The following is a 26668-nucleotide window of genomic DNA, read 5'->3' as shown; positions in this document are numbered from 1 at the left end:
CGCCCTTCTTTCAAGCTGGATTATGTTAAGCTTTTTCGACCACTTCTATCACCCAGATACGCCCGTAATCTTACACAGACGTACGGATAACATCGCAGTTCCTCGCTCCTGTGATCTCCTCGATTCTAAACACTAACAATGCAGAGGTGACAGTAGAGCTTTTGAGTTAGTCACCATGCTTGTGCGAGCGTGGAGGGGCTCAGGGGCTCACACCTTATTAAAAAATAGCTCTGCAAGGTGCTTCCGTGCTGGCCACGGTGTTATTGAGGCGTTCTTGTGGCTGGACCTTCCCTTTGTGTAGCAGCGCAGTTGACAACTGTTGGAGCGTCGTTGCTGTATGAGCATGTGCTGCAATACGTCAGCCCAACGCAACCCACTCATGCTCGATGAGGTTTAAGCCGGTGGTACGGTCAGGCCGGTCCATTCGCCGAATATCCTCTCCATGCTAGAACTCCACCACGAGCACTGTTCCATGCTGCCGCACATTGTCTTGCATAGAAACGAAATCAAAGCCGAATGCACCCCTGGAAACATGTACGTGGCGAAAGAGTACAGCGTTACAATAACCTTGACTGATGGGTGTAGCGTGTTCAAAGATTCGGACATCAGTACACCCATGCAACATTATTGCCTCCCCAAACTGTAACACCTGTACCACAGAAATGGTCATGTTTGACAAAGCTGGATTTTTTTTTTTGGTCATCAGTCTACTGACTGGTTTGATGCGGCCCGCCACGAATTTCTTTCCTGTGCTAACCTCTTCATCTCAGAGTAGCACTTGCAACCTACGTCCTCAATTATTTGCTTGACGTATTCCAATCTCTGTCTTCCTCTACAGTTTTGCCCTCTACAACTCCCTCTAGTACCATGGAAGTCATTCCCTCATGTCTTAGCAGATGTCCTATCATCCTGTCCCTTCTCCTTATCAGTGTTTTCCACGTATTCCTTTTCTCTCAGATTCTTCGTAGAACCTCCTCATTCCTTACCTTATCAGTCCACCTAATTTTCAACATTCGTCTATAGCACCACATCTCAAATGCTTCGATTCTCTTCTGTTCCGGTTTTCCCACAGTCCATGTTTCACTACCATACAATGCTGTACTCCAGACGTACATCCTCAGAAATTTCTTCCTCAAATTAAGGCCGGTATTTGATATTAGTAGACTTCTCTTGGCCAGAAATGCCTTTTTTGCCATAGCGAGTCTGCTTTTGATGTCCTCCTTGCTCCGTCCGTCATTGGTTATTTTACTGCCTAGGTAGCAGAATTCCTTAACTTCATTGACTTCGTGACCATCAATCCTGATGTTAAGTTTCTCGCTGTTCTCATTTCTACTACTTCTCATTACCTTCGTCTTTCTCCGATTTACTCTCAAACCATACTGTGTACTCATTAGACTGTTCATTCCGTTCAGCAGATCATTTAATTCTTCTTCACTTTCACTCAGGATAGCAATGTCATCAGCGAATCGTATCATTGATATCCTTTCACCTTGTATTTTAATTCCACTCCTAAACCTTTCTTTTATTTCCATCATTGCTTCCTCGATGTACAGATTGAAGAGTAGGGCAAAAGGCTACAGCCTTGTCTTACACCCTTCTTAATACGAGCACTTCGTTCTTGATCATCCACTCTTATTATTCCCTCTTGGTTGTTGTACATATTGTATATGACCCGTCTCTCCCTATAGCTTACCCCTACTTTTTTCAGAATCTCGAACAGCTTGCACCATTTTATACTGTCGAACGCTTTTTCCAGGTCGACAAATCCTATGAAAGTGTCTTGATTTTTCTTTAGCCTTGCTTCCATTATTAGCCGTAACGTCAGAATTGCCTCTCTCGTCCCTTTGCTTTTCCTAAAGCCAAACTGATCCTCACCTAGCGCATTCTCAATTTTGTTTTCCATTCCTCTGTATATTATTCTTGTAAGCAGCTTCGATGAATGAGCTGTTAAGCTGATTGTGCGATAATTATCGCACTTGTCAGCTCTTGCCGTCTTCGGAATTGTGTGGATGATACTTTTCCGAAAGTCAGATGGTATATCGCCAGACTCATATATTCTACACATCAACGTGAATAGTCGTTTTGTTGCCACTTCCCCCAATGATTTTAGAAATTCTGATGGAATGTTATCTATCCCTTCTGCCTTATTTGACCGTAAGTCCTCCAAAGCTCTTTTAAATTCCGATTCTAATACTGGATCCCCTATATCTTCTAAATCGACTCCTGTTTCTTCTTCTACCACATCAGACAAATCTTCACCCTCATAGAGGCTTTCAATGTATTCTTTCCCCCTATCCGCTCTCTCCTCTGCATTTAACAGTGGAATTGCCGTTGCACTCTTAATGTTACCACCGTTGCTTTTAATGTCACCAAAGGTTGTTTTGACTTTCCTGTATGCTGAGTCTGTCCTTCCGACAATCATATCTTTTTCGATGTCTTCACATTTTTCCTGCAGCCATTTCGTCTTAGCTTCCCTGCACTTCCTATTTATTTCATTCCTCAGCGACTTGTATTTCTGTATTCCTGATTTTCCCGGAACATGTTTGTACTCCCTCCTTTCATCAATCAACTGAAGTATTTCTTCTGTTACCCATGGTTTCTTCGCAGCTACCTTCTTTGTACCTATGTTTTCCTTCCCAAATTCTGTGATGGCCCTTTTTAGAGAACGTATCTCGTCATTCCTTAGTACTTCCGTATCCCACTTGTTTGCGTATTGATTCTTACTGACTAATGTCTTGAAGTTCAGCCTACTCTTCATCACTACTATATTGTGATCTGAGTCTATATCTGCTACTGGGTAAGCCTTACAATCCAGTATCTGATTTCGGAATCTCTGTCTGACCATGATGTAATCTAATTGAAATGTTCCCGTATCTCCCGGCCTTTTCCAAGTATACCTCCTGCTCTTGTGATTCTTGAACAGGGTATTCGCTATTAGTAGATGAAACTTGTTACAGAACTCAATTAGTCTTTCTCCTCTTTCATTCCTTGTCCCAAGCCCATATTATCCTGTAAACTTTTCTTCTACTCCTTCCCCTACAACTGCATTCCAGTCGCCCATGACTATTAGATTTTCGTCCCCCTTTACATACTGCATTGGCCTTTCAATATCCTCATACACTTTCTCTATCTGTTCATCTTCAGCTTGCGACGTCGGCATGTATACCTGAACTATCGTTGCCGGTGTTGGTCTGCTGTCGATTCTGATTAGAACAACCCGGTCACTGAACTGTTCACAGTAACACACCCTCTGCCCTACCATCCTATTCATAACGAATCCTACACCTGTTATACCATTTTCTGCTGCTGTTGGTATTACCCGATACTCATCTGACCAGAAATCCTTGTTTTCCTTCCACTTCACTTCACTGACCCCTACTATATCTAGATTGAGCCTTTGCATTTCCCTTTTCAGATTTTCTAGTTTCCCTACCACGTTCAAGCTTCTGACATTCCACGCCCCGACTCGTAGAACGTTATCCTCTCGTTGATCTTTTTCTCATGGTAACCTTCCCCTTGGCAGTCCCCTCCCGGAGATCCGAATGGGGGACTATTCCGGAATCTTTTGCCAATGGAGAGATCATCATGACCCTTCTTCAATTACAGGCCACATGTCCTGTAGATACACGTTACGTGTCTTTAATGCAGTGGTTTCCATTGCCTTCTGCATTCTCATGTCGTTGATCATTGCTAATTCTTCTGCCTTTAGGGGCAATTTCCCACCCCTAGGACAAGAGAGTGCCCTGAACCTCTTATCCGCTCCTCCGCCCTCTTTGACAAGGCCGTTGGCAGAATGAGGCTGACTTCTTATGCCGGAAGTCTTCGGCCGCCAATGCTGATTATTTATCAAAATTTAGGCAGTGGCGGGGATCGAACCCGGGACCGAAGACGTTTTGATTATAAATCAAAGACGCTACCCCTAGACCACGGGTACAACTTCAAAGCTGGATACACCTTCATATGGTTGGAGATGAGAACACGTAAAGCACTCAGGAACAGTGTCAAACGTCATCATTTTGGTGGTCCAGGTGTGATTGCTTGCGGAGACATAGTGTTGCATGGGCGTCCTGACCTCCAAATCTTTGAACACGGTACACTCATTGATCAACGTTATTGTGACACCGTACACTATTCTCACTCGGCATGCAAAATGGTTCAAATGGCTCTGACCACTATGGGACTTAACATCTGAGGTCATCAGCCCCTACACTTAGAACTACTTAAACGTAACTAACCTAAGGACATCACACACATTCATGCCCGAGGCAGAATTCGAACCTGGGACCGTAGCAGTCGCGTGGATCCAGACTGAAACGCCTGGAACCGCTCGGCCACACGGGTCGGCTTTTGTGACTGACAATGCGCGATCGGGTCGGCAAATGCAGGTGTAGGAGCTCTTGGAAAGAGATAATATTCAACGAGTGGACTCGTCTGCTCTTTCTTCCGACTTAAATCCCATCGAGCACTTATGGGATGCAATACGTCCACATGCACCAGCGACCATCCAGCAGTTCTCGACCGCCATGGTGGAGTAGCTGAACAAGAACTCTTCATCAATCTTGTGGTCAGCATGGAAGCACGTTGCAGAGCATGCATTGCCATCCGTGGTGATCAAACGCCCTGTCAACAACAACGTCCCGCCTTCTGCAATGTCCAGGGGGCCATGATGAACCGCGGTGACTTCAATGGGATTATTCTATTTGAATGAAAGTGTTATTTTTGTTCGTCTCAGCGCGTATTTCTTTCAGTCACCCTCTGAAATATACTGCAGCAGTTCTACCTACTGTCCAAGTTTTATCGAGCTATTTCGCTTGGCAAAGTCACTTGATACGACGGGTATTCTGGTCCCTAGGTTTCACACACACCTACTTTCAGGAAAGATCACGAAATTCGACTACTGGACTGGAATACGTTCAGTACACAGCCTCAAACTGGCTACCAGCAACTCTCGCCGATAACAACCACAACAATAAAATAAAAATACAGTGCAAAGTCCATACTATTGAGTCACGCAAACGTCGCTCCCAAATCTTGCGTGGAAACCCAATATAATTTTTCGTAGGTCTTCACTCTTTCGTGGCTGTTGCCATTGAAATTAGAATGTTCTAGGTTGGTAGGACACGTCATTTTGTTGAATCTTCCTGGCAGATTAAAACTGTGTGTCGGACCGAGACTCGAACTCGGGACCTTTGCCTATCGCGGGCAAGTGCTCTACCAGGAAGTTTCATATCAGTGCACGCTCCGCTGTAGAGTGAAAATTTCATTCCGGAAACATCCCCCAGGCTGTGGCTAAGCCATGTCTCACCAATATCCTTTCTTCTCGGAGTGCTAGTACTGCAGGTTCGCAGAAGAGCTTCTGTGAAGTTTGGAAGGCAGGAGACGAGGTACTGGCAGGACAGGTCATGAGTCGCGCTTCGGTAGCTCAGATGGTAGATCACTTGCCCGCAAAAGGCAAAGGTCTCGAGTTCGAGTCTCGGACCGGCAGACAGTTTTAATCTGCCAGGAAGTTTCATATCAGCGCACTCTCCCTGCAGAGTGAAAATTTCATTCTGGAGACGTCATGTTGTTCTTCAGATTCTTCCACACGATTGACATTTCGACTCTTCTGCTGCGATCTTTTTCATGATTTTCGGCTAAGGCTGAAAACCAGGAGATCCTGAAGAAGATCCCAACAGAAGAGTCGAAGCGTCGATCATATAAAAGAAACTGAAGAGGAACATGACGCGGCCTAACAACGTAGAAGATTTACGTGAACCTCAGGAAGTCCGTTTCGTTCACTATGAAACCACCATCTGTTGGCACCGCGATCAGATTTAGTACTCTGCCTAGTGAGTGCGTGCACGCCCTCTTAAAGACAACACTCACATAGAAAACAGAATGATTCAATCCGAAAACCACACTCGTGCACGAGACCGCTTTTCTATATTTTGTAGACTTTTCTCCTCGGAAGAAAAATAACTTGTTTGATCACTCAGGACCACACACTACAGACTTTACAAACGAAGTTTGAGAACACCACCTCCACCCCAGCGGACATACGAATTCCACATCCTACGAAGGCTGCCGCACGACTTATCGATTTTGCGAGCTGCTGACGATTCCACGAAATTGTTTGACATTCAAGCCATTCCAACCAATCAGAATTAGAAACACAATGCATTCAATTTCATTGGACATTTGTGTTCCCGCTAACGGGGCTTCTGTAACGAGTACCGAAAAATACCATGGCTGTCATGAGGAAATTACTCGCCCTTCCAACCGTCACCAATTTCAGCGAATAAGAGAAAGAACGATCGTCATTTTTAAGCCGAATAAAAGATTCTTCGCCCTGCGCTCGGAAACTGGTCGGGGCGACTTCAATATTAATTGTGCATGGGCAGTCAGAAACTGATATGTTACAAGCTATTCGCTCTATAAAATTAACAGAATTTTCTTTCACAGAACACGGCACAATACTAAACGGGAAACATTTGGCCGCGCGGGATTAGCCGAGCGGTCAGAGGCCCTGCAGTCATGGACTGTGCGGCTGGTCCCGGCGGACGTCCGAGTTCTCCCTTGGGCATGGGTGTGTGTGTTTGTCCTTAGGATAATTTAGGTTAAGTAGTGTGTAAGCTTAGGGACTGATGACCTTAGCAGTTAAGTCCCATAAGATTTCACACACATTTGGACATTTCGACATTTGGAAAACATTTTCCTGGTGTTCCGCAAAATATAATTTATTTTATCACAAACAGGCGTTTGACTACTTAGTCCATCATTAGGTAATAACTGAATCTCGCAATCAGAGATAAAATGACGTGCGACTTGCACAGATATTATTCATTCCGATAGAGAAGAAACACAAAATGTCAGACACAATATACTTACAAAGGAAAGTATTAAGATAATCCTCATTTATTGTTCTGTCTCAGTTGCACATTTTTAATTAGATTACATGCCTCGATCACTCTCGATCATCTTCAGATCCAAACAGCTGCGTCAGCTACCCGTCTTGTCTACCTAGAACCACATATTTGAGTACTCTCACATGTGGTTCTGAGTAGACAAGACGGATAGCTGACGCAGCTGTTTGGATCTGAAGATGATCGAGAATGATCTAAACATGTGATCTAATTAACAATGTGCAGCTGAGAAAGAACAACAAATGAAAATTATCTTAAATATCTACACAGCTGCTGAATCTCTCAAGGCGGTTACGTCGACTATAGTGAAAGGAAAGCATAATTTTTGAAGCTTCCCAGGAATCTCTGCATTTAACAAAAACATATGTAAATAAAATTAAATTAAGATTACACGAATAAATACAACTTTATTGTTCATTTGTTCGTAAAAGTAGCGATTTTCACTTTTTCCCTTTTCTGTAAAAAGAATGAATTTTGTGTAACACGAAACTCTGAATCTCAGAAATTTTGTGTGTCTTCTTTATCTGAATCAACAATATCTATGAAAGTCGTACGTCATTCTGTCTGTCGCTGCGACATTCAGTTGTCATTTTTCGTCACGACTTTATTAAGCGCAAGAGTGTTACGGAATTGCTTATTAAATTCCAGTGACAGTTACAAGGGAGACGATGTGAATCACGAAGAGGATAACTTAACGTTTCCCGAGAGCGAACGTTCCAAGAACGGTCCATAAACATTATTTCATCCCACATCCAGTTGCCGAAGCGAACGGGACGGGGCAGTAGAGAAATTCTAGCTCACACCGAGACTCCACCGGCATCATTCTTCCCACGAACGGAGCAGGAAAGGAGGTACAGCGCAGTAGCCACTACTTGTTAGAAGCACGTCCGACATGCAGAGGTTATACTGCGTTGTATACACCAGCTCTCTGTGTTAGTGGGTCAGAGGCTTCGTTTTCTACGGCTACTTTCGTTTCCCTGCGCATTAGCATCGAGGTGTTGAGGTGCAGCAAGTCGGAAGCATTGCGTCGCCAGTTTGTAAACGAGGCCATGAAGCCGTACATTGTCAGCCCCCCTAGAGAATATTTTTTTGCATTTTCGTCGACCTTGATGCTTCTAATACGGCCTAATTGAGTACAGGGTGGAGTGGACTTTTCTGTATCTTACTTGAACTTCAGAAAATATGTTTTTATGCGAATTTCTTATTTATTGTAGTCACAAGACTTTGTAGCACTGTCCCCTTCGTAGCCATACCCCCCACGTCATCCGTGAACTACTCCGACGCTCGTGGGTAATGGACGTACGCTGGCAGTAACTTATATAGGGGAAGCTGGGGCAAGAAGACGATATTAGAGGTTAACCGTTTCCAATAAATTCAGTTTTGGCGATTGATTTTCTTTACAAATATTAATAGAATGACCGTTTATTGTATTGTACCTAGTTGCATAGGTTTTTCTTTTAATACAGTCACAATTATTTTGCCAATTTCAAAAATTTCTTCTGCCCCTATACTGGGACAAGGTGACGTCGATCCTGCAGGAAGATAACAATACTGATAAAAGTTTAACACTTTTTTCCTAGAAAGTATAAGATAGTACATTAATTAATTAAATAAAAATTGTCCTCCTCCTAGGTTCGAGCAGTTCTGAACTCACCGTATTCAGCATTTGCAATAGTCTGTCCAGTCAGATCTCATCATATGCTAGACACTATTCTTTCTTTGGAAGTTTATTTTTGTTGTTTTAAATGGTCTGCTTGGGCCTTGTCTACTTCCTTGACAATCAATTTCGGATTTTTAGGTGAGCTTATTAATACACTTGCACATTGCATAGCGCGACTTATTCGTTTTCGCGAACATGCCTTTCTTTGGTTGGTTTTTTTTTTTGTGGTTTTAGAGCGCACAACTTCAATGGTCATTAGCGCCCAGACTACGTTAGGAACGCACCGCGAGGCACAAGTTTAAAACAGCAACTAAAAGGGAAAACACGATAAAAGACAGACACAGGCATAGGATTAAAAAAAAACAGCATAATCAAATGTCCTTAGAGAGGTTTGTCAAGTTGATAAAACGAAGAACGCGAGCAGCTGCTCGTGGGTCATCCGCTAAAATGGCATCTAGAGTACATGGTAGGCCAAGATCAAGACGCAGTGTGTTAAAATCCGGACAGGACGTTAAAATGTGGCGGACCGTCAGCAATTGCCCACATGGGCAGAACGGCGCCGGCGCAGCCGTCAGCAGATGGCGATGGCTGAACCGGCAGTGTCCAATTCGTAACCGGGCCAAAACTTCCTCCTCCCGTCGAGAAGGGCGGGAGGAGGACGTCCAAGCCGCGGGAAGAGGTTTCAAGGCCCGAAGCTTGTTGTCCGTAAGTGCAGCCCAATCGGCATGCCACAGCGATAAAATGCGCCGACAAATGACCCTGCTACAATCTGACGAAGGGACACAACAAGAAGTTGTCCGAGGCTGGATGACCGCAGCCTTAGCCGCGGCATCTGCAGCTTCGTTCCCAGGGATACAGACATGGCCAGGAACCCACATAAAGCTAACTGGAGAACCGACGTCCACCAGCTGCTGAAGAGAGCGTTGAATCCGGTGCACGAAAGGGTGAACCGGATACGGATCACTGAGGCTCTGGATGGCGCTCAGGGAATCGGAGCAGATGACATAAGCAGAATCTCGGTGGCGGCAGATGTAAAGAACAGCCTGGTAGAGGGCAAAGAGCTCAGCTGTGAAGACTGAACAATGGCCATGGAGCCGGTATTTGAATGTGTCCCGACAATAAAAGAACACCCGACCCCGTCATTGGTCTTAGAGCCATCTGTATAAATGAAGGTCATATTAATGAACTTCGAACGAAGTTCAAAAAAACGGGAGTGGTAGACCGAACCGGGGCTAACCTCCTTTGGGAGCGAGCTGAGGTCAAGGTGAATGAGAACCTTGGAGCCAAGGTGGCGTGCGGCTCTCGCCCACTCGAAAGGTTGCAGGGACTGAAAAATTAAGGTGTTGAAGGAGGCGACGAAAGCGAACTCCAGAGGGTAGCAGGGCAGAGACATACAACCCGTATTGACGGTCGAGAGAGTCGTCAAAAAAGGAACGATAAGACGGGTGGTCGAGCATTGACAGTAGCCGACAGGCATACCGACAAAGCAGTATATCGCGCCGGTAGGTGAGTGGCAATTCACCAGTGTCAGCATGAAGACTCTCGACGGGACTAGTTAAAACGCTCCGATCGCAAGTCGTGAACCCCGATGTTGTATGGAGTGGAGGCGGCGTAAGATGGATGGCCGTGCAGAGGAGTACACGAAGCTCCCATAATCCAGCTTGGAGCGGACGATCGACCGATATAGACGAAGTAGGACGGTTCGATCCGCTCCCCACGACATACCACTGAGAACACGGAGGACATTTAGAGAACGGGTACAACGGGCAGCCAAATATGACACATGTGGAGACCAGCTAAGTTTCCTGTCAAATGTAAGACCTAAAAATTTTGTTGTCTCCACGAATGGGAGAGCAACGGGACCGAGTCGTAAGGACGGTGGGAGAAACTCTTTGTAGCGCCAGAAGTTAATACAGACCGTCTTCTCGGCAGAAAAACGGAAGCCATTGGCGATACTCCAGGAGTAAAGACGGTCAAGAGAACGCTGAAGACAGCGCTCCAGGAAACATGTACGCTGCGCGCTGCAATAGATGGTAAAATCGTCCACGAAAAGGGAGCCTGATACATCAGCTGGGAGGCAATCCATTATTGGATTGATCGCTATGGCGAAGAGAGCGACGCTCAAAACTGAGCCCTGTGGCACCCCATTCTCCTGGCGAAAGGTGTCTGACAGGACAGAACCCACACGTACCCTGAACTGTCGATCCATTAAAAAGGAACGAATAAAAAGAGGGAGGCTACCGCGAAGGCCCCATGTATGCATGGTGAGGAAAATGCCCGCCCTCCAACAGGTGTCGTAAGCCTTCTCCAAATCAAAGAACACAGCCGCGGTCGGGCGCTTCCGCAAAAAGTTATTCATAATGAAGGTCGACAAGGTAACCAGATGGTCAACAGCAGAGCGGCGCCTACGAAATCCACCTTGTACATTGGTAAGTAGGCGGCGAGACTCGAGCAGCCAAACCAAACGAGAGTTAACCATTCGCTCCATCACTTTACAGACACAGCTGGTAAGCGAGATGGGTCGATAACTGGATGGCAAGTGCTTGTCCTTCCCCGGCTTAGGAATCGGGGCAACAATAGACTCGCGCCAGCATGAGGGAACATGTCCCTCAATCCAGATGCGATTGTAAGTACGAAGAAGAAAACCTTTACCCACAGGAGAAAGGTTCTTCAGCATCTGAATATGAATAGAATCAGGCCCTGGAGCGGAGGACCGTGACAGGGCAAGTGCGTTTTCGAGTTCCTGCATGGTGAATGGGGCATTATAACTTTCACGATTCGAGGAGCGGAAGTTAGGTGGCCTAGCCTCCTCTGCCTGTTTGCGGGGGAGGAAGGCAGGGTGGTAATGAGCGGAGCTCGAAACCTCTGCGAAAAAGCGGCCGAAGGCATTGGAGACATCCTCAGGGGCCACAAGGACGTCATTCGCGACCGTCAAGCCAGAAACTGGTGAGTGGACCTTAGTGCCAGATAGCCGGCGCAGGCTACCCCAGACAACAGAAGTAGTAAAACTGCTGAAGGAGCTTGTGAAAGCAGCCCAACTGGCTTTCTTGCTTTTTTTAATAACATGACGACACTGCGCAGGTAATCGTTTATAACTAATACAATTCACCATCGTAGGGTGGCGTTTAAAGGTGCGTAAACCACGTCGACGAGCATGTATAGCGTCTCTACATGCTGCGATCCACCAGGGGACCGGAACGTGACGTGGAGAAGAAGTAGTATGAGGGATGGAATATTCAACAGCAGTGAGAGTGACTTCCGTGAGGTGTGTGACCTGACTATTGCAGCTTGCAAAGTTTTGATCCTGAAATGTCGCCCTGGAAGAGAAGAGCCCCCAGTCTGCTTTGGAGATGGTCTAACTAGATGAGCACGGAGAGGGGGTATGCTGCAGGAGATGGATAACACACGGGAAGTGGTCGCTCGAATATGTATCAGAAAGTGCATACCACTCAAACCGGCGTGCAAGTTGGGTAGTACATATAGAGAGGTCTAAATGGGAATAGGTGTGAGATGTGTCCGAAAGAAAAGTAGGGGCGCCAGTATTGAGGCAGACAAGATTAAGCTGGTTGAAAAGGTCTGCTAACAGGGAGCCCCTCGGGCAGGATGCTGGAGAGCCCCAAAGGGGATGGTGGGCATTGAAGTCTCCAGTTAACAAAAATGGTGCAGGCAGCTGAGCAATAATTTGCACCATGTCTGCCCTGGTAACGGCAGCCGACGATGGAGTGTAAACGGTACAAATGGAAAATGTAAAAGTGGGGAGAGTAATTCGGATGGCAACTGCCTGCAGGCCGGTGTGCAACGTGATGGGATCGTAGTAAATATCATCCCGGACCAGCAACATAACCCCTTCATGAGCCGGAATACCTTCCACAGGGGGTAGGTCAAAACGCACAGAGGTGTAGTGTGCCAAGGCAATTTGATCGCATGGGCGTAGCTTCGTTTCTGGAGGGCTACGACGAGCGGACGGTGCAAGCGGAGCAGCAACTTCAAGTCCTCTCGGTTGGAGCGAATGCTGCGAATATTCCAGTGAGTAAGTGCCATCGTAAGAAGAAAAGGAAGATGAAAGAAGGGGTCACCTCGAAGGCCGCTGAGGGCCTGGCTTCGAGCGAGCACTGCCGCCGCTATCAGTAGGCGGACAGTCATCGTCCATTGGTTCTATAGATTCATAGGCCATCTTGGTAAGATGGCCGGGAGGGGTAGCTTCCTCCGCCGGTGAACAGCCAGATGTTCGGCTACCAGCGGTGCGGCCAGGCGAAACGGATGACGGCCTGGGGCGGCAACCGCTGGGTGCCGCAGGAGAAGAAATGCGCCGTGGCGGAGAAGGAGAACTGTGCTTCCTATGAGCCTTCTTGGAAGGTCGTTTGGTGGAAGTACTGGTCGATGGCTGGGAGGTCGAGGTACGAAGGAAGTCTGCACGCGACGATTCCTTCTTGAAGGCCCGAGCATCTGACTTCTGGGTCTTCGTCTTAGCAGAAGCTGATGAAGGGGCTTGTGTCTGTGCGGTGATGGGAGGAAGAGTAGACGTCGACCCCGCGATCTTAGCACTGGCCGAACAGACGATCGTGGTGCTGAAGGTCAGATCGCATGTCTGGGTTGCCACCTCCCTGGTAGTCCGAGGAGAGGCGAGGACAGTACTGTATTTCCCCTCTGGGAGCAGCGTGGACTTCCTACTAGCTAATAGCTTGCGAGCAGCCGAGGTGGACACTTTCTCTTTGACCCGAATTTCTTGGATACAGCGTTCTTCCTTATAGATGGGACAGTCGCGGGAGGACGCTGCGTGGTCACCCTGACAGTTCACACAACGAGGAGACGGAGGTGGTCACCCTCATGGGCATCCCTGCCAGAAGTGACACATTTAGCCGCATTGGAACAAGACTGGCGAGTGTGATTAAAACGCTGACACTGGTAGCAGCGCGTAGGTGTCGGGACATAGGGGCGAACAGAAATAACCACGTAGCCCGCTTTGATGCGCGATGGCAGCTTAACACTATCAAAGGTCAAGAAAAGTGTCCGGGTCAGTACAAGGTCATTGTTGACCTTTTTCATGACCCTATGGACAGCCGTCACGCCCTGCTCAGCGAGGAAAGACTGAATCTCCTTGTCAGTCAATCCGTCGAGTGATCTAGTAGATACCACACCACGCAACGAATTCAAAGTGCGGTGAGCCTCCATCCGGACAGGGAACGTATACAGAAGTGTGGCTCGAAGCAGTTTCTGTGCCTGAAAGGCGCTCTCAGTTTCTAGTAACAAGGTACCATTACGCAACCTTGTACAAGACTTAACAGTACCGGCTATGGCATCTACGCCCTTCTGGATAACGAAAGGGTTGACAGAGGAAAAATCCTTTCCGTCCTCAGATCGAGAAACGACGAGGAACTGTGGGGCAGGCGGTAGTACTTTTGTCACTGGTGGCTGGTCATGTTTCCGTTTGTGGGCAGAAGTCGAGAGAGAAGAATGGGGCATCCATTGCGGAGGAATCCCCCATGATTGCCAGCGTCTCCGATGGCGCGCTCCTTCCTTATGGGGACCCCCTCAGAGGGCACTCCCGCCTTAGGTGAATGTTTACACCTCAGGTCACACCTCCCGAGAAACAGACGGAGGGACCAATCGGCATGGTCAGAAGGTATCAGCTCAGGCAATCACCCCTCCCTGGGCCTGGCCTTTACCAGGGGGTACGTGCGTGCCTTACTTGTCTACCCAGGGCGGGGAATTACGCGTTACCCCGTCACCGGCTACGCGTGCGAACGCGTGGGTCGGCCTTCAGGCGCGCACAAGGAGGAAGGAAGAAGCGGAAAAGGAAGAGAGGGAGGACAGACTGTCTCAAACGCCGAGGCGGAGACCAGAGAAGGCAAGGAGAAGAAGGCAAGGAGAAGAAGGCAAGGAGAAGAAGGCAAGGAGAAGAAGGCAAGGGAAAGAGTAAGGAAGACAGTGAGATGGAGAAGAACAAAGAAAGGAACCAACCAAAGGAAGAAAGAAACGAGAAGTGAAAAATCAAAAAGACCACAAATATAGGTCGTGGAACCGTCCGTCTCCAGACACAGGCGCTAACTACCCCCTTGAGGGGGATGGACTCCTTTTAGTCGCCTCTTACGACAGGCAGGAATACCTCGGGCCTATTCTAACCCCCGGACCCGCAGGGGGTCTTTGGTTGGGTTGGATTGTTCGGGGGAAGAGACCAAATAGCGAGATCATCGGTCTCGTCGGATTAGGGAAGGATGGGGAAGGAAGTCGTCCGTGCCCTTTCAAAGGAACCATCCCGGCATTTTCCTGGAGCGATTTAGGGAAATCACGGAAAACCTCAATCAGGATGGCCGGACGCGGGATTGTACAGTCGTTCTCCCGAAAGCGACATGCCTTTCTTTAGGCAGCGGCTGCAAATTGAAAATCTTTCGACACCAATTTGTCTTAACGGAAGCAGCAGTTTTTAAAGCTTTTGGTTCTCAATTACGCTCAAGGTGATGTTCATTAGAAGATTAATTAGGAGTTCTGTGTGTTAACGCTTAGGTACTGCAGCCTCAGTAGCAGTATTTTCAGTTTCGGCATAACCCGCAATAAGATTTGTGGTTTGCGCTGCAGCAAAATCATGCTTATTAAGTACAAGTGTATCATACAGTTCGATCTCAAATTCTTTGAACCCATTAACTGTATTACCGACTACAACTGCTTTGAAATACACTGAGTCGGCGGTAGTATCCAGTAGACCAGGTATAAAAGGGCGGTGCATTGGCGGAGGTGTCATTTGTGCTCCGATGACTCACGTGAAATGCACTCCTGGAAATTGAAATAAGAACACCGTGAATTCATTGTCCCAGGAAGGGGAAACTTTATTGACACATTCCTGGGGTCAGATACATCACATGATCACACTGACAGAACCACAGGCAGATAGACACAGGCAATAGAGCATGCACAATGTCGGCACTAGTACAGTGTATATCCACCTTTCGCAGCAATGCAGGCTGCTATTCTCCCATGGAGACGATCGTAGAGATGCTGGATTCAGTCCTGTGGAACGGCTTGCCATGCCATTTCCACCTGGCGCCTCAGTTGGACCAGCGTTCGTGCTGGACGTGCACACCGCGTGAGACGATGCTTCATCCAGTCCCAAACATTCTCAATGGGGGACAGATCCGGAGATCTTGCTGGCCAGGGTAGTTGACTTACACCTTCTAGAGCACGTTGGGTGGCACGGGATACATGCGGACGTGCATTGTCCTGTTGGAACAGCAAGTTCCCTTGCCGGTCTAGGAATGGTAGAACGATGGGTTCAATGACGGTTTGGATGTACCGTGCACTATTCAGTGTCCCCTCGACGATCACCAGTGGTGTATGGCCAGTGTAGGAGATCGCTCCCCACACCATGCTGCCGGGTGTTGGCCCTGTGTGCCTCGGTCGTATGCAGTCCTGATTGTGGCGCTCACCTGCACGGCGCCAAACACGCATACGACCATCATTGGCACCAAGGCAGAAGAGACTCTCATCGCTGAAGACGACACGTCTCCATTCGTCCCTCCATTCACGCCTGTCGCGACACCACTGGAGGCGGGCTGCACGATGTTGGGGCGTGAGCGGAAGACGGCCTAACGGTGTGCGGGACCGTAGCCCAGCTTCATGGAGACGGTTGCGAATGGTCCTCGCCGATATCCCAGGAGCAACAGTGTCCCTAATTTGCTGGGAAGTGGCGGTGCGGTCCCCTACGGCACTGCGTAGGATCCTACGGTCTTGGCGTGCATCCGTGCGTCGCTGCGGTCCGGTCCCAGGTCGACGGGCAGGTGCACCTTCCGCCGACCACTGGCGACGACATCGATGTACTGTGGAGACCTCACGCCCCACGTGTTGAGCAATTCGGCGGTACGTCCACCCGGTCTCCCACATGCCCACTATACGCCCTCGCTCAAAGTCCGTCAACTGCACATGCGGTTCACGTCCACGCTGTCGCGGCATGCTACCAGTGTTAAAGACTGCGATGGAGCTCCGTATGCCACGGCAAACTGGCTGACACTGTCGGCGGCGGTGCACAAATGCTGCGCAGCTAGCGCCATTCGACGGCCAACACCGCGGTTCCTGGTGTGTCCGCTGTGCCGTGCGTGTGATCATTGCTTGTACAGCCCTCATTAGAAGATTAATTAGGAGTTCTGTGTGTTAACGCTTAGGTACTGCAGCCTCAGTAGCAGTATTTTCAGTTTCGGCATAACCCGCAATAAGATTTGTGGTTTGCGCTGCAGCAAAATCATGCTTATTAAGTACAAGTGTATCATACAGTTCGATCTCAAATTCTTTGAACCCATTAACTGTATTACCGACTACAACTGCTTTGAAATACAGAATAGGCCCGAGGTATTCCTGCCTGTCGTAAGAGGCGACTAAAAGGAGTCCATCCCCCTCAAGGGGGTAGTTAGCGCCTGTGTCTGGAGACGGACGGTTCCACGACCTATATTTGTGGTCTTTTTGATTTTTCACTTCTCGTTTCTTTCTTCCTTTGGTTGGTTCCTTTCTTTGTTCTTCTCCATCTCACTGTCTTCCTTACTCTTTCCCTTGCCTTCTTCTCCTTGCCTTCTTCTCCTTGCCTTCTTCTCCTTGCCTTCTTCTCCTTGCCTTCTCTGGTCTCCGCCTCGGCGTTTGAGACAGTCTGTCCTCCCTCTCTTCCTTTTCCGCTTCTTCCTTCCTCCTTGTGCGCGCCTGAAGGCCGACCCACGCGTTCGCACGCGTAGCCGGTGACGGGGTAACGCGTAATTCCCCGCCCTGGGTAGACAAGTAAGGCACGCACGTACCCCCTGGTAAAGGCCAGGCCCAGGGAGGGGTGATTGCCTGAGCTGATACCTTCTGACCATGCCGATTGGTCCCTCCGTCTGTTTCTCGGGAGGTGTGACCTGAGGTGTAAACATTCACCTAAGGCGGGAGTGCCCTCTGAGGGGGTCCCCATAAGGAAGGAGCGCACCATCGGAGACGCTGGCAATCATGGGGGATTCCTCCGCAATGGATGCCCCATTCTTCTTGACACCGGTGTCAATGTGTTCTTTTTTCCATTTCCAGGAGTGTATATCAGCGGAGACAGGTGAAAACGTGTGTCCCGACCAGGACTCGAACCCGCGATCTCCTGCTTACATCGCAGACGCTCTATCCATCTGAGCCACCGAGGGCACAGAGGATAGCGCGACTGCAGGGACTATCTCGCGCACGCCTCCTGCGTGACCCAAATTCTCACCTTGTATGTCCACACTCTACATTCGTAGTGTCCAACCCCAACACACTCATTATTCGTGGAAAACATTCTTACCAAGTCCCGTAAGAGTTCGGGGAATACGTACGCGTCTGCACAAAAGAAGATCATGGCCGGTGTTGCCAGAACTATATACTTATATGGATATGGTGTCTTTCTTTTGGACATGTCCGGAAGAACAGACACCAAATCCATATAAGTATATACACAGAGTTGTCAGTGCTAACAACAAGCAACACTGAGTGCGATAACCGGAGGAATCAATGTGGCACGTTCGACAAACATCTCCGTTAGAACAATGCGGCGAAATCTGGCGTTAATGGGCTACAGCTGTAGACGATCGACGAAAAGTGCCTTTGCTAACAGCACGACATCGACTGCAGCGTCTCTCCTGGACTCGTGACCATATCGATTGGACCCTAGACGACTGGAAAACCGCTTCCTGGTCAGATGAGTCCTGATTTCTGTTAGTAAGAGTTGATGTTAGGGTTCGAGTGTGACGCAGACCCGATGACGACATGGACCCAGGTTGTCAACAAGGCACTGTGCAAGCTGGTGGTGGTTCCATAATGGTGTGGGCTGTGTTTATATGGAATGGACTGGGTCCTCTGGTCCAACTGAAAAGACCATTGACTGCAAATCGTTATATTCGGGTATAGGGAGGCCATCTACAGCCAAACAACGGTGGAATTTTTACGGATGACAATGCGCCATGTCGCCGGGCGATTGTTGTCCGCGATTGGTTTGAAGAACATTCAGGACAGCTGGAGGGAATGATTTGGCCACCCAGATTGCCCGACATGAATGTCATTGAACATTTATGGGCCAAAATCGAGAGATCAGTTCGGGCAAAACATCTCGCACGGCAACACTTTCGCTATAATGAACTGCTATAGATGCGGCATGGCTCAATACAGGGTGATTCAAAAAGAATACCACAACTTTAAAAATGTGTATTTAATGAAAGAAACATAATATAACCTTCTGTTATACATCATTACAAAGAGTATTTAAAAAGGTTTTTTTTCACTCAAAAACAAGTTCAGAGATGTTCAATATGGCCCCCTCCAGACACTCGAGCAATATCAACCCGATGCTCCAACTCGTTCCACACTCTCTGTAGCATATCAGGCGTAACAGTTTGGATAGCTGCTGTTATTTCTCGTTTCAAATCATCAATGGTGGCTGGGAGAGGTGGCCGAAACACCATAAGAAAAAATCGCAGGGGGTAAGATCAGGGCTTCTTGGAGGCCAGTGATGAAGTGCTCTGTCACGGGCTGCCTGGCGGCCGATCCATCGCCTCGGGTAGTTGACGTTCAGGTAGTTACGGACAGGTAAGTGCCAATGTGGTGGCGCTCCATCCTGCTGAAATATGAATTGTTGTGCTTCTTGTTCGAGCTGAGGGAACAGCCAATTCTCTAACATCTCCAGATACTGTAGTCCAGTTACAGTAGCACCTTTGAAGAAAAAAGGACCAAAAACTTTATTGGCTGAAATGGCACAGAAAACGTTCACCTTAGGCGAGTCACGTTCATACTGAGTTGTTTCCCGCGGATTCTCAGTGCCCCATATACAGACATTGTGACGGTTGACTTTCCCGTTAATGTGGAAAGTTGCTTCATCACTAAACACAATCTTTGAAACGAGAGATTCATCTGTTTCCATTTGAGCAAGGATAAAATCACAGAAATCGATTCTTTTAATCTTATCAGCTGCAGACAGTGCTTGAACCAATTTCAGACGATAAGGTTTCATAACTAACCTTTTTCGTAGGACTCTCCATACAGTTGATTGTGGAATTTGCAGCTCTCTGCTAGCTCTGCGAGTCGATTTTCCTGGGCTGCGAACAAATGCTTGCTGCATGCGTGCTACATTTTCAACACTCGTTCTCGGCCGTCCAGAACTTTTCCCTTTGCACAAACACCCATTCTCTGTAAACTGTTTATACCAACGTTTAATACACCACCTATCACGAGGTTTAACACCATACTTCGTTCGAAATGCACGCTGAACAACTGTCGTCGATTCACTTCTGCCGTACTCAATAACACAAAAAGCGTTCTGTTGAGCGGTCGCCACCTTAGCATCAACTGACGCTGACGCCTAGTCAACAGCGCCTCAAGCGAACAAATGTACAACTAAATGAAACTTTATAGCTCCCTTAATTCGCCGACAGATAGTGCTTAGCTCTGCCTTTTGTCGTGCAGAGTTTTAAATTGCTAAAGTTGTGGTATTCTTTTTGAATCACCCTGTATTTCTGCAGGGATTTCCAGCGACTGGTTGAGTCCACGTCCCGTCGAGTTGCTGCACTGCACCGGTCAGAAGGAGGGCCAACACGATACTGGGAGGTATTCCACGGCTTGTGTCACCTGAGTGTAATCAGCGCTCGACAGATGACGAGGTAGTCAACTTGCTTCAGTCAACTTGCTCCAGCCGGATGCGTTAAAGTGTCTCAGTTTTAGAATAAGATTAACAAGAATCAAACATGAATAAATAATGACTGCGAAACGCATGTTGTCTAAGTCAGTCGTGTGTAGCAAGGAATAAGCAAATAACTTTCCAGTCACACCACAACAACTATGTTGTCTGTCTTGAAAATTATAATAAGGCAAACAATGTGTACAGTGTGTACAGCAGTTATCTAACGCACGGACAGAGATTTCGCTTAATGTCTCACCTTGTGAAGCATTACTAGCAGATATAGATTGATGCTTTCTAGAAGTATGGACATAAACTGAGTGATTAGTTAACCCAGTCAAAACTTGTTCTATTCTCCACTATGAACGACAGGGATAGTGCGTAAGCCGGAACTTGTCAAACACGAAGAGAAATCTCTCCTACATCAAATCGTCGATGCTGTGGGCGAATGGCTGAGAGCCTCTGTGGTAGCCTGCGGTCCAAAATTAGTCTGCCCAACTCGAGACCTGGGTCCACACTAACTATACGGATGCTTTGGCGGCACGTCTTTTCACCGTTCGCTGAGGCCTCCGGCTGGGGGATTTGCTATTGCTGGCCAGTGATAAACGTGTTCGTCCTCTATTAATTTCGGGTATGCAGCAACAGAAACTCCCTTTCTTTCACTATTTCGGCCGTATTCTCTTTGGATGGCCGACAGAATTAACAGCACGCCTCTCCGAGAATTTGACGCTGAGGGCTACGCTACGGCGCATGCTACCACGGATACTAAGGCCTCCGAAATATCTACTGGACTGCAGAGACGGTCATATGAACATCTCGTGACAGTTTGCCAAACTGAATTCGTGGACGGACGCTCGAAAGACGCCAAGGTAACTGTGTCGATTCAAGCGGACAGCAGCAACGTCTTTGAGAGCACGGACTAGGTACACGGTTTTTCCTGGTGGCAGCCCTACCACGCCTGAGAGGGCGAATTTCTACTGCTTCTTTCACAGTCGGGTTCTAGAACAATGAAGGAGATGACAGAATTTTAACGCTGTCATGTAGCATTTGAATTCTTCTGACTTATCGGGTTGTACAAGCGTATATAACCTCCAAATTCCGTCCTACTCTCACAAATTGTTCCCTGCGCAAAAGCTGACAGGTCACACTGGTAGACGATCTGATATGCTGCGTAGCATCAGCTTTTTTAATGCTTTTCGTTCCCTACCCCTAGAGGCTGAATGAGAGGTCTGTTCGATCAATATCCCATTGGAGTGTGAGGAACTTTTCAACCAAATGTCAGGCGAAGTTTTAGAATGGCAGTAAGATTCTCAATAGGGGCTGCGTCACAGGCATATTCTTAGACTTTTCCAAGGCTTTTGACGCTACTGACAATAAAATACTAATAAAAATGGTACGGTATGGGGTCCAGTTCCGTCCTTAGTGTATATCAATGATTTTCCAGGCATTGTAACACAGAAAAAAATTCTCTTTGCTGATGACTACGAGTCATTGATAAAACGAATATTTATCGTCAATCAACACGGGATGAACAACAAAGATATTAGCAAAAAAACGTTATCAGCATGTTATGGTGCTAGGGTCCTATCATCAATCTGTAACAGCCGGTATCTAGTGGTAACATGCTACTGATGCGTACACTCAGTTCTTAACGACGGGATTCTCTTCTGGAGTTCAAAAGCGTAAAACATGGGCACAGTTTTTTAAATTGCATAAAACGGCCGTAATCATAATAACCAGAAGTAGTGGTCGGGTTCATTGCAAAGAACTATTTAAAAACTGGTTATCATTATCAAGTGAGTATATCTACCAGTCTTTTGTGCAAATCAGGGTAAATATTACTCAGTACTTCACTAACAGTTCCACACACAATCACAGAACCACTGCGAGTTTGGACTTGTATTTACCAAAGAGGAACAAATAAAAATACTTAAAACAGCATTTTCTATCGGGGAATAAAGCTGTATAATAAATTGCCAAAGGAGATGAAAAAACATTATTAAAATACATCTGTTTAAAAATGTAGCTAATATATTCTTCCTAAGTAATGGATACTAACCAATTAAAGATTCCTTAGAAGAGTCAGAGTACTGATTAATAATGAAAGGGGGGAAACTGCAACACCTTTCCCCTGACTTCAACTCGTCACTCATTACAGGAGACGCTGAGAGAAATTTTTCAGGCTGATTGAAGGTAGGACAGGAAGTCAGTGTTCTGAACAGACTGGAGGGAGTGCAAGGGACATAGCTGCATGTTCGTGGTCCAGCGAGTGCCTTCAGTGTATGCAGTGATGTGGTGCAAAATTATGTTTTATATTATAAGTTATTTGGTGCAAATTAAATCGAAATAGAAGTAAGTTGTACAATGTGAATAGCCGAATGAGACAGTGCTCTTGTCAAAATCTCTGACCTCATATTAGTCAAGATGGAGTTTGCTCTGTCCAGCCATCCTGATTTAGGTTTCCCGTGTTCTCCCTGAATTATTTCAGGCAAATGCCTGGATGGTTCCGTCAGCAAAGCCAAGGCCAACTACCTGTCCTAACCTCATAGATATGTAGTTACACATTGTGTGGGTGCGTATGTTCTGAGATACTTATTTTCACTGTATTATGTTGACAAATCCGATATCTAAATGAATAAATAAATAAAATAAAATCAATCGCATACATTTGGAAATGGATTTCCAGTTCCTGCATTAGCCTTACAACCAAGGGAAACCTCCCGAAAACCGTGGTATCTTCCTTTACAGACTCAGGAACCCCTGTTGTCTTCAATCGTATGCGATGCGAGAGATCACGAGAGCACGAAGACCATCATTCTGGCGATATGAATTTGCGCCTCTGCTTCCTGGCGCCCGGGCTTGGAGGTTTGGTTGGTTAATTGGGGTTGAAGGGACCAACCAGCAAGGTCATCAGTCCCTTGTTTAAAAGGTGGTCCATTCGGACGGATGTATATCTCATAAGGGTCATAACGATAAAAGGTAAAAGGCTAAAAAACGTAAAAGTGCAATCGCGTTGTCAATGGTAATAACGAAAGGGGGGAAATCAGTAAGTGCGCAACCCCAAGGCAGGAAGTATTCCACCTCTGATGCAGTAGAGGCAAGACCACCAGCTATTGAAAGGCGTTCAGCCGCTAGAATGTAGGAGAGTGTATTGTAAAAGGAGACTAACAAAATCTAAAAAGCGATAAAAACAGAGTATAAGGGAGAAAAGTAGGATCTTGGCCAGGGAGGGGAGTCAGGAACCGCCAAACACAGCTTACAGTGGGAGACACCCCAACCCTCACCGCCCTGCCCCTACTCCAGAGGGAGATTAAAAACCTTACAACTGAAAATAAGAAACACATTCACTGAGGAAACTGAGAACCAGTTCAACTATCCGGGAATCGTCCGCCAATATTAAAGGTGAAGTGCAGGGAACTCTGTACTTAGTACGCAGAGCCAAAAGAAGGGGGCATTCCACCAGAATGTGGGCTACTGACTGGAAAGCTCCACAACCACAAAGTGGGGGTGGCTCATTATACAAAAGAAAACCATGGATACTATCAACAGAGCTAGTAGGGAAGGCACCGGTGGCCAAACAGATGCCTTATACATAAAAGCGAAGCGTCTGGTGTAATTCTTTTGAATTAAATTGCAGTCAGATCAAGACGGTAACCCATAGTAACAGACAGACGCGTTTATTCTAAATTTATGGGTATCTGGCCACGGATCACGTTACGCGCGACGGCTCGCTCCGGATTCAAGTACGCCTGGTTCCTGCATGCGTCTTTCTTTTCGCTGCTATGATGGATGTAGTTACCACGTCTAGCTTCGAATTGTGTGTTATAATAGATCTTTTAAGGGAAAGAAAATTTCTGTGTGGAATAAATACGCAGAGCAGAGGCAAAGAATTACTTTATATACATGTGATGGGCATAAGAGATGTCTCACATAATTATATTTCTAAAACAAAAGACAAAACCTAACAATTATTATTCATTTGTTCTCTGAGATTTTTGAGGTGAACGTCTTAGCAAAATCTACCAGACGATGTACAATTATTTAGTTGACAAAGTAAGTATCGGTGTTGCATTTAAAATGACAGTATACCGAACCTAACTGCTTCCGTCATAGACAATTCATATTTTTGCAGTAATATTTCGCAGAATTCTGCGCGAAGATAATTGATCAAGCGTAATGGCCATTAACAATCATTTTATTAGTGGTATCGTATCATAATATGTGTCCTTTCAGACCAGCAACCTGTATCTTTTAAAGAATCGAAGTCTGATGTTACCTTGTCCGGCGACCGTAGAAATTCCATTTGGGAGGTAGCCACTGAAACCTGTAATAAGAAAATTTATGTCATTTTATGAAGAAGACAACCTTTAGTGTTAATTCTTTCTTGTAGATAGCGAGTTTGTATCGGATGCTTTCCTTACCCGTCCCGTATACTTGGCCACTCAGTAGTTTTTTTTTTATTTTATTTACATATTGTAAGGATTCAGTAATCCAACTTTCTCTTAATTTCTGGTTTTTACAAGTTGACATTTCGTCCAACTTATGTTTAGCTTTGCCTCTCGAATTTTATATCAAAAAATGTTAGGCCAAAGTGCATCCATCTTAATTTCGGAGTTAGATGGACGCGTTATTTCCTTTAATTATTATTAATTGTGCCAAAGAGCACAGCCACAACTCATTTGTCAGGGCCTTTAATTTCCCAATCGTTTCCGTTGCACACTGACATATCATATCTGGGTCTGAGGGGGTGATCTGAATATCAAGAAGGTCCTCTCGATTCAGATTACAAGCGTAACTTCCTTCTGGCCATAGCCCAGTGGCAACTTGCCGTGCGCAGAGGATCTGGTTCCAGCATGAGGGAGCCGCAGCACATTCCAGTGCTGATTCGCGAACAGAGCAAACTGTGAATTTTTGGGAACATTGGGTGGGTTGAAAGCTATTGCGTAGCCTGCGCGTATGCTTGATTTAACGCCCTTGACTTCCTTCACTGCGTGTGTTCGACATTGCACCAATTGCAGCCTGACCTCATTGCTCAATCAGTCAGACGACATGAGACAAAGTCGTCACATGGTTAATAAGAGACGGACCCATTGCAAGAAAGGAGCATCGCTTATTCAGCTTTAGAAAGGCTGTTTGATCACAGTTTTGTAAATGTATTCTAATATGCCTTTAATAAAATGCGATTTGTGCACAATAATTTGTTATTATTCACTCTCAGAACCATTTAGTGCTCTCATCCCCAAAACGTATGAACAACAGATTAAAAATAACGTGTGCTGTACCGAACTTCAGTAAGGTCCTGATACACATTATCTAATACAGATTGTGGTGGATAGTATTGTACGAGACAGTGGAAATACGTGCAGGGCAATCAGTAGTCGCAGAGTATGCAGCCAGCAAGGAAAAATTACGCATATGTAAATATCCTATAAAACTCTATTCAAATGCACACCCGTAAAGAGCGCGCCTCTAAAAGCATTCTTGTCAGTCAGCAAACAGAGTGCTTAGAGGTAATTACGAAACAGCCGTCTCCACTGATAACTTCGGAAACACTCCTTTCTGGAGATTTCGCCGGACTCTGGGAAACTCTCCTTTAGTCGTTTACATAAGTTGCGTATGACATAACATTACTGGGGCTCGTTTGTAATTTACGAACAACTCTGAGGCGCCACATTGGAAACAAACACGTCAAGGTCCCATTTAGACAGAAAGAGGTCGTTATGATAATTCAAAATCAGGTTCCAGAGCTTTTCTGTCATTAAGCATGAAAGAATATCACCTCTTTGGTGACAGAAGAATGTGTTCTGTAAGACAGCTGATTTTTTCTCGAAACTGCGCAAAACTATTTCAAGATAGAGACCTGAGAGTACTGTTAAGATAGTCCGTCATTCCTTACTAACTCTAACTAAAAAAGAATTTGTGTTACGAGTATCTCACATTAATTGTCCCTTCTTTGTGACGTTTACAAAGGAGTAAACATTATAACGACAATACTGTCGTACTCATTAAACAAACTTTTCAGATTTTCTTAGCCTTTCCGACGAGTGCTTCGGACTGGTCTCTCTGATACCACAAAAATATTATTACAAATTGATATGGTAATCGTTTCTCCTCTATAACTCTTTTTCCACCCCTTTCATTTTCGAATTAGCTTGAGTCAGAGTACGCAGAGACACCTGACCTCTGTAAGGCACAAATCACCCAATGTTTCTGCCAAAATAGGAAGAGGATAATCATCTGAAAACAAAGTACAGGCAGTACGTGTGGTATCACTTATACGGAGTCTCCGAAAACCACACTTGCATCGGATATTTGCGCACTGGCAGTTAGTATTCAGAAGTTCAATCCTAGGGTGATATCGTGCCCTCGACGCTGAATGTTTCTGCAGAATCGTTCTTGAATAAACGTGAGAAATATGTCCATCCGTCCAATCACTAATATTCTCTGAGCAGTGATGATGGTGATGAT

This window comes from Schistocerca serialis, chromosome 6 (assembly GCF_023864345.2).
Source record: "Schistocerca serialis cubense isolate TAMUIC-IGC-003099 chromosome 6, iqSchSeri2.2, whole genome shotgun sequence".
NCBI lineage: Eukaryota > Metazoa > Arthropoda > Insecta > Orthoptera > Acrididae > Schistocerca > Schistocerca serialis.
This window is presented reverse-complemented; position numbering follows the sequence as displayed.